General features: G+C 43.9%; 1 protein-coding gene across 1 annotated transcript in view; it reads left to right on the forward strand.

The window, feature by feature from the left end:
- The first annotated feature begins 5,929 nt into the window (after positions 1–5,929).
- The window catches only part of BRDT (bromodomain, testis-specific), a 64,488-nt gene continuing 57,089 nt past the window's right edge, over positions 5,930–13,328 (forward strand). The window contains exon 1 of the mRNA XM_011940041.1: positions 5,930–5,978. The gene's annotated coding sequence lies outside the window, so the exon portion shown is untranslated. The remainder of the gene's footprint in view (positions 5,979–13,328) is intronic.

Here is a 13,328-nt window from a genome sequence, read left to right on the forward strand (position 1 = left end):
AGCCAGGATGGTCTCGAACTCCTGACCTCATGATCCGCCTGTCTCGGCCTCCCAAAGTGCTGGGATTACAGGCTTGAGCCACCACGCCCGGCCCTTACTTTCCTTTCTTCTTTTTAAATAACAGAGATGAGGTCTCACTATGTTGCCCAGGCTGGTCTTGAACTTCTGATCTCGAAAGCACTCCTGCTGCCTCGGCCCCCCAGAGTGTTAGGATTATAGGTGTGAGCCATTGCACCCAGCCTCCTAATTACGTTTTAATAGAAATATGGCCGGGCACAGTGGCTGACCTCTGTAAACCCAGCACTTTGGGAGGTCAAGGTGGGTGAAGCTCTTGAGCTCAGGAGTTTGAGACTAGCCTGGCCAACATGGTGAAATCCCATCTTTACAAAAAAATTTAAAAAAAAAAATCGCCAGGTGTGCTGGTGCACGCCTGGGAGTACCGCTTGAGCCCGGGAGGTTGAGGCTGCAGTAAGCTGTGATTGCACCACTGCACTCCAGCCTGGGTGACAAACTGAGACCCTGTCTCAAAAAAAAAAAAAAAAAGTGCACAAGGAGTAAAGGACAAACAAAAAAAGTCTATGCATTTTGTTCTACCTCCACTGTTTACTATTGGAGAATTTTTCAAAATAAATAAATGAAGCATAATCCCAAAGCTCCTGTTTAAAGATTAAGAGATCGTCAATGAAGTTTAAAAATAAAAATAAAGGCCAGGCCCAGTGGCTCACACCTGTAATCCCAACACTTTGGGAGGCCGAGGCAGGTGGAATGAGATCAGGAGTTCGAGACCAGCCTGGCCAACATGGTGAAACCCTGTCTCTACTAAAAATACAAAAATTAGCTGGGTGTGGTGGCAGACACCTGTAATCCTAGCTACTCAGGAGGCCGAGGCAGGAGAATTGCTTGAACCCCGGAGGCGGAGGTTGCAGTGAGTCAAGATCACACCACTGCACCCCAGCCTGGGTGACAGGGCAAGACTCCGTCTCAAATATAAATAAATAAATACATACATACATACATAAATACATAAATAAAGCAAAAATTGAAGTCATTGTTAATACATGAACATATACAATTATATATGGTTAATAGGTAGAAATAGAGTACAGCAGTGCTCCCGTGTCCTTGGTTTCACTTACTGAGGTTTCAGTTACCCATGGCCAACTACAGTCTGAAAATATTAAATGGGAATTTCCAGAAAAAAGAATTTTATAAGTTTTAAATTGCCTGTCACTCTGCATAGCAGGATAAAATCTTGCACCATACAGCTCTGTCAATTCTTCTCATTGTGTAGGTATTTTATTATTTCACATCATCACAAGAAGTGTGGGTACAGTACAATAAGATATTTTGAGAGCGAAAGAAACCATTCACATAACTCGTATTATACTGTATTGTTATAATTGTTCTATTTCATTATTATGTATTGTTACTCTATTACTATGTGTAATTTATAAATTAAACTTTATCATAGGAATGTATGTATATGCAGAGTACTATCCTCAGTTTCAGGCATCCACTGGGATTCTTGGAACATATTCCCTGCAGGTAAGGAAGGATCACTGTATTATGTGGTATAATGAAATATATGTTTAGTCTTTGTCCCCGGTTCCTAGCCCAAATCATCTAAAACCATTGGAATTTCCTGAGTGATAGTAGCTTTTGTTATTCATTACAAGTGCCTTCTATCACACCTCAGTATATGCTAACAAGGTGACTCAGGGTGGGGCGTCTCCATAGCTTCAGGATGAGAGCTGGTCTGTGGAAAGACCAAATACTTGATTAGAGGGTTGGAACTTTCAGTCCCCATCCTCTCTGACCTTGGACCTCCAGGGAGGAGAGGGGGCCATGAGCTAGGCATGGTGACTCAGGCTTGTAATCCCACCACTTTGGGAAGCCTCGATGGGAGGATCTCTTGAGGCCAGGAGTTTGAGACCAGCCTGGGTAACGTGGCAGGACCTTATTTCTACAAAAAATAAAAAATTTAGCCAGGGGTGGTAGTGTGCACTTGTAGTCCCAGCTACACAGGAGGCTGAGGTGGGAGGATCTGATTGCTTGAGGCCAAGAGGTTGAGGCTGCAGTGGGTCTGACTGCACCACTGCACTCCAGCCTGGGTAACAGAGCGAGACTCTGTCTCAAAAAAACCCCCAACAGACTGAGGCAGAAGGATCCCTTGAGGCCAGAAATTCGAGACCAGTCTGGGCAATACAGTGAGACCCTGTCTCTACACTTTTTTTTTTTTTTTGAGACGGAGTCTCACTCTGTCACCCAGGCTGGAGTGCAGTGGCATGATCTCTGCTCACTAAAACCTCTGCTTCCTGGGTTCAAGTGATTCTCCTGTCTCAGCCTCCCGAGTAGTTGGGATTACAGGCATCCGCCACCACACCCAGCTAATGTTTGTATTTTTAGTAGAGATGGGGTTTCGCCATGTTGGTCAGACTGGTATTGAACTCCTGGACTCAAATGACCTGCCCGCCTCGGTCTCCCAAAGTGCTGGGATTACAGGCGTGAGCCACAGCGCCCAGCCCACTTTCTTTTCAATATTTTTGAAGCTACTTTCCCCTACCATTTTTCTGTCATACACCCCTGGCAAATCTCAATGCTACTAATTCATTTCTCCACAAACAGTCACCAATTTCTGTGTCTTCACTGTCTCAAGTATGTCTTACTAAATGTACTTTTTTAATCAGCTTGTTCTGTTCTCTGTAATAATTATTTAGAAAAATTTCCACTCTCTCCTAACTTCCTTACTGCCGCTCTTTCCCATCTTTAGCCTAGACTGTATTTTGAACTGGTTAATCAACTTCTTATTCAAAATCTCCACCTAGATATCTTACAGAATATTCAAAACTGAACTAAGGATCTTCAGTCCTCTAAGACTGATTCCCTTTCAGTAAATGGTGCCATTCTCCAAATGCTCAATGCAACCCAAGCCATCTTTACATCTAATCTAATACCAAATCCTGGCGGGGAGGCCTACCTCCCAAATAAACTCATTCTCCATATTCTCCATTTTTGCAGCCATTTGAAGTTTAAAAAAAGAAAACAAAAATAACAGAAAACAAAATAAACTTCAAATCTGGTCTTGTTACTTTCCCTACCCCATTAATTCAAATCTAATTTGCCAGAGTCATTAACACCCAGGCAGGACCTGGTGCAGTGGCTCACACCTGTAATCCCAGCATTTTGGGAGGCTGAAGCAGGCAAATCATTTGAGGTCAGGAGTTCAAGATCAGCCCGACCAACATGATAAAACCCCGTCTCTACTAAAAATACAAAAAAATTAGCTGGGTGTGGTGGCGCATGCCTGTAGTACCAGCTACTTGGGAGGCTGAGGCAGGAGAATAGCTTGAACCCAGGAGGTGGAGTTTGCAGTGAGCCATGATCATGTCACTGCCCTCCAGCCTGGGTGACAGAGCAAGACCCTGTCTCAAAAAAAAAAAAGGAAGGATTGAAGGGTAATTTACTCAATGATAATACATTTTAAAGGTTTTTGATACTTTCCACTTACGGTACATACTGTCTAGTGCAGGAAATAGACATTAAATATACCACTGGCTATACAATTGGAATTAGTGCTATTTAATTAGGTTGTAATAAGAGTGTTTAACAGGAAGACCTAATCCAGTGGAGGCCCCCTTGAGGAAATGACTTTAGCCTGAGAGTTGAGGAATCAGTGTGGGATTGGAGGAAGCATGAAAGAGCCAACTGTAGAAGCCCAGAGACAAAAGATAGGGTCCTGGAAAGAGTTAGAAGGTCACTGGCTGGAGATGGGGACACCACTGGAGGTGTAGTTGGAGCTGAAGGCACGTAGGACTTTGTAGTTCATCTTAAGGGGTTTGCTTTTTATCCTAAAAATAATGGAAAGTAATTGAAAGGTTTTAAGGGTGGTAACATGATGAGATTTAGCTTTTTGTTTGTTTGTTTGTTTGAGATGGAGTCTCACCCTGTTGCCCAGGCTGGAGTGCAGTGGCATGATCTTGCCTCACTGCAACCTCTACCTGCCAGATTCAAGTGATTCTCCTGCCTCAAACTCCTGAGTAGCTGGGATTACAGGCCCACGCCACCACACCCAGCTAATTTTTGTATGTATAGTAGAGACAGGGTTTCACCATGTTGGTCAGGCTGGTCTCGAACTGACCTCATGATCCCCCCCCCACCCCCCGGCCCCCACAGCCTCCCAAAGTGCTGGGATTACAGGCATGAGCCACCACGCCCAGCCTGAGATTTACCTTTTTAAAAGATCGTTCAGAAGGTAGTGTAGTGTTCTGAGCCTACAGTCCCTGCTACTGGGGAGGCTGAGGTAGGAGGATGTTTGAGCTCAGGAGTTCAAGACTACCTTGAGTTACAATTGCATTGCTTCATTCCAGCCTGGGCCACAGAGCAAGACTCAATCTCAAAAAAAAATCACTCAGTCTTCTTTACCTAAAGTGTATGTGTCTCCCTGCCACTAATTCTCAGGTCAAAAAAGGAGGGTCAAAAAGTTGATAGTTGGGGCAAAATTTGTACTGAGTCATTCCTCTCTTTCATTTCCCTTGACTTCCTTTAGACTTTTCATGATATGAATGTCACACCCTAAATCTGTACCCATCTACTCTTTTCCTGAACGATAAAATAATCTCTATATCTAATCTCTATTTAATCTATTAGAGTTTCACTTTGTTGCCCTGGCTGGCCTTGAACTCCTGGGATTAAGTAAGCCTTCCCCTTTATCCTCCCCAGTAACAGGCAATGCAGGCACCTGCAGCCACACCATGAATACTATTTTAAACTAACACAAACAAGAACACGAAAATTAAATCTAAACAAAAAGTGCTTGCCAATCCAGGTATTTATGTGATGTCTAGTAAGTAGATCAAGTGTGTTGCTTTCTTGTGAGCACTTGGTTCTTTCCTCCCACACCAAAGTGATTTAATTAAGACGTGTCAAGCTGTTAATGGCCCCCAGACTTCCGCTTCAGGAAACTGGAGATCGATGGCTTTTTGGCCGGATTTGGGAGCAGCTCCTCAGCTGTTTTTGCCTTCCCCTTCCCATCCATCCACTGGGAATGAGTATTAGGAATTCGGAAGGGTTGTTTGCTATTTGATCCTAAGGAAAACTACTGTACTAAATATATTCTTCTGATACATGTTAGCACCTTTAAAGTATCTGCAAACCATCAAGAGGTAGTTGCGAAGACTCAAAATCCTAAATCACTCACTTATCAAGCACGCAGCTGTTGCGAAACAGCTCTTAAATTGCCACTTTAAACCCAATGAGATCATGTCTCCAGCCTCAGCTGCTACCTAATATTGATCAAGCACTCATTACGTGCAAGAGACAGGAACTGTGGAGAAGGCTGGAAAAAAAAAGTGTGAAAACGACGAAAACATCAGAAGCCAAAACTCAAGAATCTCTACTAGGCTAACTGATTAGTGAAAACGTTGTGTTAACAGCAAATGCCTTGAGGGTAGCGCTCCTACTGCTAAACGCCCCCCCCCGCCCCCTCCCCCTCCCCTGCACGGCAAAGACCCCAACCCACTTTGCCTGCCCTATGAGGCCTAAGCTATCCAGCTCAGACTCCTACACCTTTTTTGCGCCTTCCGGGGGGGGGGGGGGGGGGTAGGTGTGGTCACGTGATGGGTTCAGACCAATGGGCAGGCCGCCCGCGGGGTGTCTCCTATAAAGGCGCCTGTCGCAGTCGCCTAGCGGCCGCCATTAGAACAAAAACTGGCAGTGAGGAACTGCGGAGAACTGTTGCCCTGCACCGCTTAATTTTGTGCGGCCAAAAAGGGGCAGTCACGTAAGATTCGTTTTGTAATATACAGGTAACATTACAGGTAACGTACCCTCCACAGGGAGTGTTGCCTTAGGCCCGCCCCGAGGTGCGACCTTGGGTGGGAACAACCGTTTTTCCCCTTCTCCCCTCCCCCACCCCATCAACATCGTACGACAGTCCGGGCAGTTGAGAAGGCCACCCCGACTTCGTGCCTGCAGCCCAGGTGAGTTGCCAGTGACTTTCCTTTGGCCTTACCAACTTCAGACTCGCTGCCCCCAAGGGATCTTTTTCTCTCTCTCCCTCCTTCCCCCTAAATGTCTGGTTTTTTGTTCAAGGGAGGGCTGGGAAGGATGAGGTTGGGGCGAGGGGGCGGGAGGTCCAGTTGTCCAACTGACGCCTCCCATTTTGAAATATACTCATGGTCTTTGTAGTTCCTCTTAGGTCTTGGACTGGTGTGGATCGCTGCTGCCTGTACTGTAATTTTGGAAATGCAAGAGAAATTACGGAGCTTTTAGCTTTAGCTGGCATTTTGTGTTTATTCTCCAAGTGGTCATTTGGGACGGGGAAGTTTGGGTTCTTGTTTCATTTATTTATTCAACTAACTTTATTAAGCCCCTGGAACATGCCGAACCGTCTTCTGGGTACTGCAGAATTGTGGTGGGCCTTACCTCAAGGCCCAATACAGGCGCGCTGGCCTGTATTAAGAATTAAGATAGAGGAGGCCGGGCGCAGTGACTCACCCCTGTAATCCCAGCACTTTGGGAGGCGGAGGCAAGTGGATCACCTGAGGTCAGGAGTTCAAGACCAGCCTGGCCAACATAATGAAACCCCCGTCTCTACTAAAAATACAAAAATTAGCTGGGTGTGATGGTAGGCGCCTGTAGTCCCAGCTACTCGGGAGGCTGGGGCAGGAGAATTGCTTGAACCCAGGAGGAGGTGGATGTGGCGGTGAGCTGAGATCAGGCCACTGCACTCTAGCCCAGATGACAGTGAGACTCAGTATCAAAAAAAAAAAAAAAAAAAAAAGGGCCTGCTACGTTGCCCAGGTTGGAGTCAGGGGCTACTGACAGGCAGTGTCATGGTCCACTACAACCTCAACTCCGGACCTCAATCGATTCTCCTACCTAAGCCTACTGGCTAGCTGTTGCTACAGGTACCCTGCTTCACTGTGGCTGACAGTGTTGGGAATTGGTGAAGTAGCAAGAGATGAGTCTAGTAAGATGGCCAAGGGGGCAGATTATAAAGGGGTTTATATAGCATGAAGGATAGTGAGTTGAACTGTGTGATCTTAAGCAACACCATTGCATAATTCATATGGTGACTAGTGATTGAACAAAAGCAGTGGTTTACTGGATGGAGAATAGGAAAAGAGTTAAGTATCTGGAATATTTAAATTATATTCAGCATTCATTTGTGCCCATGTATTTGATACTTTGGAGTGGCTGAGATTGGCATAAGGTGGGGCGGCAGGGCTGCAGGGGCTGGGTAGGGTGTATAGATGTAATTAAAAAAAAAAAAGGCAGGGTGCGGTGGCTCACACCTGTAATCCCAGCACTTTGGGAGGCCAAGGATTGTGGATCAGGAGGTCAGGAATTCAAGACCAGCCCGGCCAACATGTTGAAACCCTGTCTCTACTAAAAATACAAAAAATTAGCTGGGCGTGGTGGCATGCGCCTGTAATCCCAGCTACTCCAGAGGCTGAGGTAGAGAATTGCTTAAACCTGGAGGGGTGGAGGTTGCAGTGAGCTGAGATTGTGCCACTGCACTCCAGCCTGGGCGACAGAGCGAGACTCCATCACAAAAAAAAAAAAAAAAAGACGGAAAAGGGGGGAAGTTGAGGTGGCTCAGACCTGTAATCCCAGCACTTTGGCATGTTGAGTCGGGCAGCCAGGAGTTCAAGACCAACCTGGCCAACATGGTGAAACCCCATCTCCACTAAAAATACAAAAAAAAAAAAATAGGTGCAGTGGCTCATACCTGTAATCTCAGCACTTTGGGGGGACAAGGTCAGAGGATCACCTGAGTTCAGGAGTTTGAGACCAGCCTGGGCAATAGAGTGAGACCCTATCTCTATAAAAAATACAAAAACTCTGCAAAGAGACTGTATCCCCAAATTCTAGCTCAATGCTTTGGCACCTTTTGTAGGTGCTTTATGTTAGTACATATTCAATAAATGAACAAATAGAATTTGGAAAATGGTATCCTGGAAACCAGAAGAGCATTTTAAGAGTCATAATAGTTTAGTGACAGATGTTCCTGGGAGGTCAAGTTAAGAGTCAAAAATAATTCATTGGATTTAACAATTTAGTACGGTAAGTGTTAATCTTAGTGTAAGGGGAGTTTTAGAGAAATGTTGGGGAAAAGCCAAGTGTGAAGTAGGCTGTAAAGACAATGTAGTTTCTCAGGATGCTCTGGGATGAGATATGGAAGAAAAGATTGAGGTCCCAAGAAAAAGGATTAAGGGAAGAATTTTAAAGGAGACTTGACAAAGTTTATATGGAGGGAAGCTAGTAGATAAATGTCGAAGATACAGAAAAGATGGACCAGGACATCTGTTGAAGATACAGAAAAGATGAACCAGCATAGTGATTCATACCTGTGATCCTAGCACTTTTGGGAGCTTGAGGCAGGTGGAGGAGTGCTTGAGCCCAGGAGTTCAAGACCAGCCTGGGTAACATAGTGAGACCCATCTCTACCAAAAAAAAAAAAAGAGGGACCAAAGGCCTTCCAGGGGTGAAGGGGGAGTGTTATCTAGAGTCCCTGGGAAAAGAGTTCTAGATAGAAAATCGCCTCATCCTTAGACTGAAGGGAGAAGCAAATGAGAAGATTGAGTCATTGTAAGGAATCAACATTGTAATTCATTTCTATTAATTACCTCTGGCCCAGATTGAAGCGTGATCTAAGTTTGCAGAAACTATTTTCTCCCTTGGATTGGAGACTGCTCATTTGATGTAGGATTTGGAGTTAGTCATCAAGGGCCAGGTTACTTTTTACCTCCAGCTCTTTAGTTCTATGCTGTACTGTTTCCAGAGACTCAAGTATGCACATAGGGCAACACAATTTAATACATCCATCTTTGTGGCTAGTAATCACTGAGGGAATTCAAAAATTTGTCAGCTCGGTGTTGTGACTCACGCCTGTAATCCCAGCTCTTTGGGAGACTGAGGCAGGAAGATCGCTTGAGCCCAGGAGTTCAAGACCAGCCTGGCCAATATGGTGAAACCTCCTCTCTACTAAAAATACAAAAATTAGCCAGGTGTGACAGCGGGTGCCTGTAATCCCAGCTACTTGGGAGGCTGAGGCAGGAGAATCGCTTGAACCCGGGAGGCAGAGGTTCCAGTGAGCCGGGTTCATGTTACTGCATTCCAACCTGGGTGACAGCAAGAAAAAGATTCTTTTCAGAGTTCCCAAGGTTGTTTTGAGAATTACTGAGGGGGGAAGAAGCATGTGGTTTTCAGGCAATTTGTTCATGGAACCATAGACTGATGTGACAAGGGGATGCTATACTATTATGTGATTGTCTTCAACAAAGTGAATTGAACTTTTAATTATGATACATCGTTTTTGAATAGTTGTAATGAGTGGTTACTATGCAACATTGAATTCTTGACATTAGATTTCATCTGCTTATGACACATCTTTTTTTTTTATGTACTATTTTCTTCTCCTACCTGTTTTGTTTGTTTGTTGAGACCCAGTCTCCCTCTGTTGCCCAGGCTGGAGTACAGTGGCATGATCTCAGCTCACTGCAACCTCCCCCTTCCGGATTCAAGCGATTCTCCTGTCTCAGCCTCCCAAGTAGCTGGGACTACAGGCATGTGACACCACACCTGGCAAATTTTGGTCTTTTTAGTAGAGACAGGGTTTTACCATGTTGCCCAGGCTGGTCTTAAACTCCTGACCTCAGGTGATCCATTTGCCTTGGCCTCCCAAAGTGCTGAGATTGTAGGTGTGAGCCACCATGCTTGGCTTTTATTTTATTTTATTTTATTTTTATTTTATTTATTTATTTATTTTTGAGGCAAGTTCTCACTCTTGTCACTTAGGCTGGAGTGCAGTGGTGCAGTCATGGCTCACTGCAGCCTCCACTTCATGGGGTCAAGTGATCCCCCCCACCTCTGCCTCCATAGTAGCTGGGACTACAGGTGTGCTCTGTGATGCCCAGTTAATTTTTGTATTTTGTGTAGACACAAGATCTCACTATGTTGCCCAGGCTAGTCTTGAACTCCTGGGCTCAAGTGTTCTTCCCACCTTGGCCTCTCAAAGTGTTGGGTTTACAGACATGAGCTACCATGTATGACCCATCTTTCTAGAGATAATATCCATGGGCAAAAAATGTTTTGAAAGCAGAAATAACAAAATGACAAATCACTATAAACATTAGAAGCAATAGTGGAGGCTGGGTGTGGTGGCTCACGTCTGTAATCCCAGCACTTTGGGAGGCTGAGGTGGGAGAATCACTTGAGACCAAGAGTTTAATAAGACCAGCTTGAGCAGCATGGTGAAACCTCGTCTCTACTAAAAAAAAATTACAAAAATTAGCCAGGTGTGGTGACATGCACCTGTCATCCCAGCTACTTGGGAGGCTGTTGTGGGAGGATGGCTTGAGCCCGAGATCGGGGCTTCAGTGAGCGGTGATCGTACATTCCAGCCTGGGTGACAAAGCAAGACCCTGTCTCAACAAAACAAAAAAACGGAGGACTTTCACCTAGGTGGGTTAGACTGCAGATTATAGTTGCCAGTATAATGGTAACTCTGTACTTTTTTTCCCTCCTTAAGGTGGCATGTTGGAATGTGAGTGTAAGTGCTTTTTAGAACCTTAAATTAACCAAAATGTTTATTTCTGACGCTTCACAAGTGATTAGGACCCACCATTAAGATGAGAATTGTCTGGGTATGGTGGCTCAATCCTGTAATCCCAGTACTTTGGGAGGCTGAGGCAGGTGGATCACTTGAGGTCAGGAGTTTGACAGCCTGGCCAACATGATGAAATCCCATCTCTACTAAAAATACAAAAATTAGCCGGGTGTAATATAATGCCTCCCTGTAATCCCAGCTACTAGGGAGGCTGAGACAGGAGAATCTCTTGAGCCGTGGAGGCAGAGGTTGCAGTGAGCCAAGACTGCTCCATGGCACTATGGCCTGGGAGACAGAGTGAGACTCTGTCCTAAAAACAAAACAACAACAAAAACCTCTTTTGGGTTATTTTATAGGACTCTTGCGGTGGCTTTTTCCGTTATTAAAAATTAAGAGCTAAAATTAGTAATAAAGGCTTCAGGGAAAGTGAAATAGTAAAATTGACAGCTGTCTAGCATAGAAATTTGCAAAGTATAAAAAGCCACATAAGCGCATTTTTAAATGTTTAAAAGAAACAGATTAAAGTAATTGAAGCAGTAAGATGGGTAATGACAGTGGATAAATTATAAAAAGGAAAATTTTTAGTCATATATTGCTGGACAGTGAGCTTCACACTAGAAACCAGGGCCTGCAGCCAAGAAATACAGAAAATTCACCACTGAGAAGATAATCAGATTATCAAATATTAGCTATTGTTTTGCCCAGTGACAATGGTATCAGAATTATTTGTTAATGTTTGGACAATTCATGTTCAAGCCATCTGTGGCCCTCAATTACAGTGTATTTAAGGCTGTTATTAAAATTTTCAAGCATACAGAAAGGTAAAATAATAGAAAAAACATCTCTGTATATCAGCAGTTGTCAACATTTTGCCATGTTTGCTTTTCTATATAGCCTTCTTCCCACAAGCCTTTTAAAGATATATTACAGATATGACCTCACAAGTGTTTTTTAAGCAACACTTAACATTTTTTTCTGTACACCTTGCTATTACATCTATCAAGATGAACAATCCCCTAGATTTCCCTAGTTGTCTCAAAATGTTTGTTATGACTGATCTTTTTCTTTGCCACCTTTCTGGCTGGAAATATGGCTGATATTTTAAGACCAAGATTTGATATAGAATAACCAATTGAGTTTGGCTAGCATGGCTCTTCCCGCCCTCCCCCCACCCCCTGCCTGCTTTTCCTGAGTTGTATGTCATGGATCTTAATGTAGAGTCATTTTTCTTATTTTCTGTAATGCCTTGACTTTTGTAAAATAGGCCATTCCAGCACTGTCCCTTAGAACTTTTCTGCTATGATGGCAATGTTCTATATCTGCATTGTCTCCTACAGTAGCTGCTAGCCACATGTGGCTATTAAGCACTTGAAATGTGGCTAAGTATTTTAATTCTGTTAAGTTTTGGGTGATTTAAATTTAAATTGTTATAGTTAACTAGGGGCCATCATACAGCACAGCTCTAAGTCCCTGAATTTTCTGTAAAATAAAAGTTAAATCTAAAAGCTTGATTAGGCTGGCATGGTGGCTCACATCTGTAATCCCCAGAGCTTTGGGAGGCTGAGATGAGAGGATGACTTGAAGCCAGGAATTTGAGACCAGTCTGGGAAACATAGTAAGACTCTGGCTTCCCCGGTCCCCTGAAAAAATAATTAACCAGGCATGGTGGTATATACCTGTAGTCCTAGCTACTCAGGAAGCTGAGGCAGGAGGATTCCTTGCGCCCAGGAGTTCAAGATTGCAGTGAGCCATGATTGAGTCACTGCACTCCTGCTTGGGTGACAGAGCAAGACCCTGTCTCCAAAAAAATTTTAAAATTAGAAATAAAATCTTGATTACATTCAATTGCACATTTTTGGCAAAAAGACTTATAGGTAATTTATAGGTACTATGTACTTAGCCATGTTAAATGCTGCAGAGAAGTCTAGGAAGGTAACTGAGGAAGGCCAGTGAGAGATATGGAATTATGGAATGTTTTAAGGTATTTAGGATTTGTGGGAGAGCAAAAACTTGTGTTAGCACTGAACATAGTGGGAGAGGATTGTATGTATATGTGTTTTAATAGATTTTATTTTTGGCCGGGCGCAGTGGCTCATGCCTCTAATCCCAGTGCTTTGGGAGGCTGAGGCAGGCGGATCACGAGGTCAGGAGATCAAGACCAGCCTGGCGAACACGGTGAAACCCCATCTCTACTAAAAATACAAAAACTTAGCTGGGCGTGGTGGCAGGTGCCTGTAGTCCCAGCTACTCGGGAGGCTGAGGCAGGAGAATCACTTGAACCTGGGAGGCAGAGGTTGCAGTGAGCTGAGATTGCACCGCTGTACTCCAGACTGGGGGAAACAGGAAGACTCTTGCTCAAAAAAAAAAAAAAAAAGATTTTATGTTTTAAAGGATTTTAGGTTCACAGCAAAACTAAGCAGAAAATAGTGTTCCCGTCTACCCCGTTTCAAGTATAGCACCAGAGTGGTACGTTTGTTACAATCAATGAACCTACATTGACATGTCATCACCCAACATTAATAGTTTACATAGTTTCTGTTTTGGTGTATATTCTATGAGTTTTGACAAATGAATCTACCATTATGATATCATACAATATAATGTCACTGCCCTGAACATCCCCTGTGCTCTGCCTATTCCTTCCTCTCCAAACCCCTAGCAACTGCTGATCTTTTTACTATCTCTATAGTTTTGTCTTTTTTTTTTTTTTTTTTGA

Source organism: Colobus angolensis, unplaced genomic scaffold (genome assembly GCF_000951035.1).
Source record: "Colobus angolensis palliatus isolate OR3802 unplaced genomic scaffold, Cang.pa_1.0 Scaffold186, whole genome shotgun sequence".
NCBI lineage: Eukaryota > Metazoa > Chordata > Mammalia > Primates > Cercopithecidae > Colobus > Colobus angolensis.